The sequence below is a fragment of the Manis pentadactyla genome, chromosome 5, assembly GCF_030020395.1.
Source record: "Manis pentadactyla isolate mManPen7 chromosome 5, mManPen7.hap1, whole genome shotgun sequence".
Classification (NCBI taxonomy): Eukaryota; Metazoa; Chordata; class Mammalia; order Pholidota; family Manidae; genus Manis; species Manis pentadactyla.
The window spans coordinates 154,466,195-154,472,500 of NC_080023.1; positions in this window are offsets into that span (position 1 = coordinate 154,466,195).

Consider the following 6,306-nt stretch of genomic DNA (forward strand, 5'->3'; position numbering starts at 1 on the left):
GCCTGAGTTTTAAGAAACTGGAAGAGGAAGGGATATAAAGAAGCTGAGGCTGTGAATACAGATAAGACTTGTGAATACAGATAAGACACATATTATTCCATATAACATGTACGAGGGAAGAAGCACAGGGTCACCCAGGCTGGAGAAGGTTGTCCCCTCAAACAAAAAATGAATATGCTATCATTATTTGAGGTCCTTAGAGGACTAGATCAATCCTTCCACTCCACTAGTGAGCAACTGAGGCTTTGGGGTATAAGTGAATGACTTGTACAAGGTCTTTGACAAAAAGGCAAATCAAGGACTGAAACATCCCAGACTTCACAGAAAACCTTGTCCCTCACTCTTTGGGAGACCCCATTGGCTTGACCATGTGAGAATGAGCAGATTGATAGTGGTGTTTTTCAAACTCTGCCATAATATCTGCCATCGCATCCAGACCTGCCACCATCTCCCCCTGCTGTTGCCACCAAGCAACACGGCTCTGTGGGAGGACAGTCCTGCAGGTTAGAACTGCGAGATTTATTGCAGGAAACCAGCGTATGTCTTCTGCTGAGAATTTAAAGGAGAAGTCATCTCCCACATCTACAGAGTGGGAGATCTTCCAGCTCAGGATGAGTTGTTAAATTCTGTAAGCAGCTGATTGATCATTGTGAGTGTCCACCTAGTCAGTGACCTGAGTTACAGAAGGACCCTCCAGACTGGAAACCAGCAATGAGGACCTGATTGGGCTTGGGACGAGTCCAAGCATTAGTCGCCTTCCTGTCCTTTTGGGGTAGGCATCAGGTCAAGCCTGAGAGTCCGGCTGAGGCCCTGAGAATCAAGCTGGATAAGACAGGTGCACACACCACACCAGGGACCATCAGCGCGGGTCCTGCTGCCCTCTGACTGCGGCACCAAACCGCTTTCTTTCCTGGACACACATCCACTGCTCATCTCCGGATGCTATTTTGTCCTTGCTCCCCTGGACTTCTTCCTACAGCCCACAAATGGATCTTTCCCCTCCCCTAACAATTTCAACTCCTAACTAACTAGTCTAAGATTCCCGTGGGTAGAAAACACTCTGACAGGTCATCCGCTTCATCAGACCACATTCATACCTTTTAGTGACAACATTTTCACATTTTAAAAACTCTCTAGAAGGACATCAATGATGAAGGCAGATTAAAGACCTCCAAAAATTCTCTCCTACATAAAAGCAACGGGAAAATGGCTCCCCACCCAAAAAAAAGCATCAGAACCAACATTTTTAGAGTTCTCAAAATTAACCAAAGGCTCACAGCAATCAGAAGGAGGGTGTTTATTCCGTAAAAATCGCTGAACCTTGGTAAGAACAATGAGCTTTGTGGCATTTCACCTTACCCTCGTCCCATCTCTCACTTTCCAGCTCCACAACAGACCTGGAAACCAAAAGCCTGTGATCTTAATGAAATCAGTAGCTGGAAGTCCCTGGAGGTAGGCAGAAGAGGACCGGAACAGCTCCAAAGCCTCGCTGCCACAGAACTGCCATTACCTGGCCTGCCTGTTAGTTCCCTGGAGGACCCCATTCTCCAGGCCGCCCTTATTTGACCTGATTCAGAGTTCAGCTAATATGAACAGTCTTCTCCCAAAGGACATTTGTCAAAACAGTAGACAGACCTTAAGACTGGGTCCTCATGAATTTTTAACTCTCAAGCCAGTGCACACTCAGCCTTTAGCAACTTGGCATAATTACCTTTTAAGTATTTCTACCAGTTACTGGCTCCAGCAGCCTCTGCTTCTTACCTGAATTACAGCTTACCTGCTGATCTTGGCTGTAATTCTGTATTCATCTATCTTTCTGGATTTGGGGATGGCAGTCACTTACACCCCAAAGCTTCAGTACCGTCACTGGTGGAGTGGAAGGATTGGTCTAGTCCTCTAAGGACCTCAAATAATGATAATATATTCATTTTTTGTTTGAGGGGACAACCTTCTCCAGCCTGGGTGACCCCGTGCTTCTTTCCTCATGCATCCGATTTTTCACAAGTCTTATCTGCATTCACAGTCTCAGCTTCTTTATATCCCTTCCTCTTCCAGTCCCTTAAAACTCAGGCTTCTCCAAAAATATGACTCTCGTCCAGGGCATCAATGATCTTTTCATATGCAACTCCAAGACCCTTCTCTATGCCTCCCAAATCAAGCCTTTCAGCAACAGACGCTGTGGACCAGTTTGCCCTTCTTCCTACATTTCCTCTCGCTGAGAGAACAAAAAAGAGGTAGGTATAACTGGGCGCAGGTAAGCGAGTGGAGATGACTCGCGTATCCGTCAGATTCCTGGATGTCTCCTAAACCTCGATTCTCCGATGGATATAAAAGAGTCGTTGATTTTTAGTTTGTTGAGTTCTTTTCTTATTGTGAGGAGGTGGGGGGACTTCTAAGCTCTTTACATGTCAGATCTGAAATTGGGAGCCTGGGTTTTCATAGTTTTATCAGTTATGTTCGTCTGCTGGGTGATGGGCCCCCACAGCTCCTCAGACTGCCATTCTGGGAGCTGAGACTTCTTTGGAAATGGTGAACCATTATTTCTGCAAATTTATTTTCCACACTATTCTTCTCTCTCCTTCTGAGACTCTGATGACACGAATGGAGGTATTTTCTTATAGTCCCACTGGTCTCTCAGGCTCTGTTCATTTTTTCAGCCTTTTTTGTCTTTCTCTTATTCAGGTTGGATAATTTCTATTGATCTGTCTTCAAGTTAACTATTTCCTCTTCCATCTCCATTGCATCGTGGTGGCTACCCATTGAATTCTTTATTTTAGTTATTTATACTTCAACTGTATTTCAAATAACTTTGGACTGTACATCAGACATTTTTAATATTACACTATGAGACTCTGGGTCTTGTTTAAATCCCACGGAGGATCTTGTTGTCAGGGAAAGGGGGGGCTTGTTTTCGCATGCAATTGACCCAGTTAGATTCAGGCCAACCTAGTTAGATTGGAGTTCCAGCTGCCTTCTGTGGGCTGTGATTTTAAATGGGATTTCCTCCATTGTCTTTTACTCCTAGAGGTCTCCCTTCTTACTCTTTGAATCATAAAGAGAGGACTTCTCTTGGAGTTCTTTCTGTAAACACCTGTGCATAGTTCCATGATTCATACTGCTTTGAGTCCAGGATGAAAGATATGGGAGGGATAAAAACCCAGAAAACTCAACTATGGACCATTCATTCTTTAAATTACCACTGTCTTCCTCAATCCACCTGCCACCGTTTATTTTTCAGAATCATCAGAGAGCTACTTTATTCACTGTGTTCAGGGTTTTAGTTTCATTCAGTAGGGAAGACAGAGTGGAGTGTGTTTACTCCATCTATTTCAGCTCTCCGATCTGTGGCTCATGGCAGGTGATAGTGGACCACCAGAAATTTGACCAAATGCCCTTGTGGGTGTAGTGTCTTTACTAGAACAGTTGAATGCAAGCTTCTGGTGCTTGGTATGTAGCTATCTAGCTGGAAAATGGGTTCTTTTCGATATTCAACAGATAACAAGCTCAAAAGCAGTTTGCATTCACTCAGGATAGACGGTGGGACACATTCAGTCTCACCATTACTCTCTGTCACAAAATAGTCTGAAAGGGTCCCCTCATGTTCAAGTTCTAGTTACTGTTTCTGTACAACATACCACCCCAAAATGGAGTGGCTTAAACAATACTCATTTCATGATGTTCCATGGTTTCTGAGGGTCAGAAATTCAGGAAGACTCGGCAGACGTTCTGGTTCATAGTCTTTCATGCAACTGCAGCTTAACTTGTAATCATGTACTTAATCCCCCACACAGCCCTTTGAAGTAGGTACTGTTATTACTGGCCTCCCTGCAGCGGCACAGAGAGATTGAGTAAAATCCTTGAAGTCACTCAGCTGGGCCAGGTGGGGCTGGGGAAGGAGCCGGGAGGCCAGACCCACAGGAGGGACACTGCAGAAGCTGCCGCTCATTCCCATCAACCTCCCATCCCACACCCCACTCACTTCCTGACATGATCCCACAGCCCCCAGGGGCATTGCAAGGAGAGGCAGGCAGGATAACAACAGCAGACTTGTATGGACTCGGTGCCAGGCTCTGATCCAAGCATTCTCTGCAGATGGATTTGATTAATTCTCCCAATAACCATGAAGGCTTGTGTCATTATTGCCCCACTTCACAGATGCAAAACCAGAGGCACAGAGATAGTCACTTGTCCAGGGACATGCAGCTGGTAAGTGTGGAGCCAGGTTTTCAACCTAGGCTGTGTGGCTCTGATAGGCTGTATTTCTGGGGATTTTAACTGAAAATTTTGAAGTTTTTGATTATAACAGATTGCTTTAAAAATAGGGAGACAATTTAAAGGAGATTATTAAGTAGAGGTAATTGTGGCCAGTATGTGGCTGAAATTACAGCGGGGCTATGTTGATGACTGGGTATGTGCATGACCGCTAGGGAGGCAAGGGATCTGTCCTCCAGTGGCCGACTAACCAGGCTACTGATATGATACCCTGAAGCCAAGGACGTCCAGGATCCTAGCCTTGCAACAGCGCGCGCACATAGGCCCTGTGACCACTAGAGGAAGCTGTTGCACAGCAAAGCTGCAGTCTTCTTGAAGACTAGTTTATTTAGCAGTAACCGTGGGCCCAGCACCTTGCGCCAAGCACCTTGCTAAACTCTTTAAATGTAGCGTCTAAGGTTCAAGGTCATACAGCTCGTAAGCAGTGGATGCAAGATTCAAGTCCCAGCAGTCAAACTCTAGAGCCCAAGCTCTTTGCCAGCCAAAACCTCAAGCCTCCTGTCAAATCTATTTTCCCTTTTTACTTTTAACTACTTTAAATGTTGATTGCTCTCTAGTTGAGTGCTGACTGTAAATGCAATCACCATTCCCTCCAACCCTCACCACACCAAATTTGTCTTATACTATAAAATGCCTGGCCCCTAAAACAAGGTTGCCAGGTTTACCAATAAAAATACAAGACACCCAATTAAGTTTGAATTTCAGATAAACAACGAATAATTTTTAGTGTAAATATGTCCCAAATAGTACATTGGGACATACTTAAACTAAAAAATTATTTACCTTTATCTAAAATTCAAATTGAATTGTCTTCATATATTTTTTCTGGCCAGAAATTTAAATGGGTTTCCTGTATTTTTTCTGGCCACCTTACCCTACATTCACATTTATAACTCCTGCCCCATTGATAACTCCTCCATTCTCTACAAAGGGGAATGTTTATTGAGCTTCTACTCTGCTAGTTTTGAGTGGGGCCCAGAGCAACATCAGGCTCTGCAGCAGCTCTGGGCTGCAGCTTCAGCAGCACTAGTGCTAGAGCCACTTGATCAGGCAGAATTCACAGTCCTAGAAGTATCTATGATCAGCAGAGACACCACATAAAGTTTCCAACAAACCCCCACAAGGGAGTTACAGAGAAGACCGCGAGAGTTCTGGAGTGAGGCCATGCCATCTTCGGCATAGAACTGTACAGTCTTAGAAAACCAGGTCCTGACACGTCCCTGGGCCCTGGTAGGGAAGCAGTATGTGAGCACAAGACATCATGCGATCATCAGGCCAGAATTTCCCATCATGCACTAGGCACACGATCTACTGAGTCACAGGTCAGGTAGGACAAACAACAATCCATTATCAGATAGAAGTGGTATATCTAGTTTGGGCTCAAGAAGTCCAGGGGGTATAAGTGAGCTGCATGAATAGGTGATCCAGACCCCTCACCCCCGTGTCATCTATGTCGCCTCCTAGTGTCACACTTATCCCTCAGTTCACACCTATGGCCACATTAGGCACTCCTCGTGACCAGCTGATGGAGAAATAAAAAACCTGAGCTTGGGCCATGAACAGGTCAGCTTGGAATGCTGGTGCAAGCTGAGAATGGATACTGTTTCACAATAGCCCCGATCAGGAGTGACCCTGCAAGACAGCAAGAAGAGGAAATCCTCCCGGTGAGCAAAGCTTCAGGCTACACACTTGGTCATCCACTGTGAGAACAGAAAGAAATGGCAGAATATTTATAGTCTCATGTTCTGGGGAAAATGGCTTAATAGTTTAGTCAGGGACCTGGAAGAAATATAATGTAAAGACTGTGACCCCCAAGACTGACCTACTAACTGTCACTGAATGTGCAACCCACCAACAGGGGTCAGCACTGAGCTCCTGGTATGGCAGCATCCACTCAGGTGACCAACCAGCCACTTGGACCAGTGGAAGAGCTGAGGATTAAGGCAATTTAGTATGGAGACTAGAGGAGAGAGATTATAAGTATCAGCTAAAACCTCATGATCAACTGTGACACCAGGGACTCTAGTTAGTATG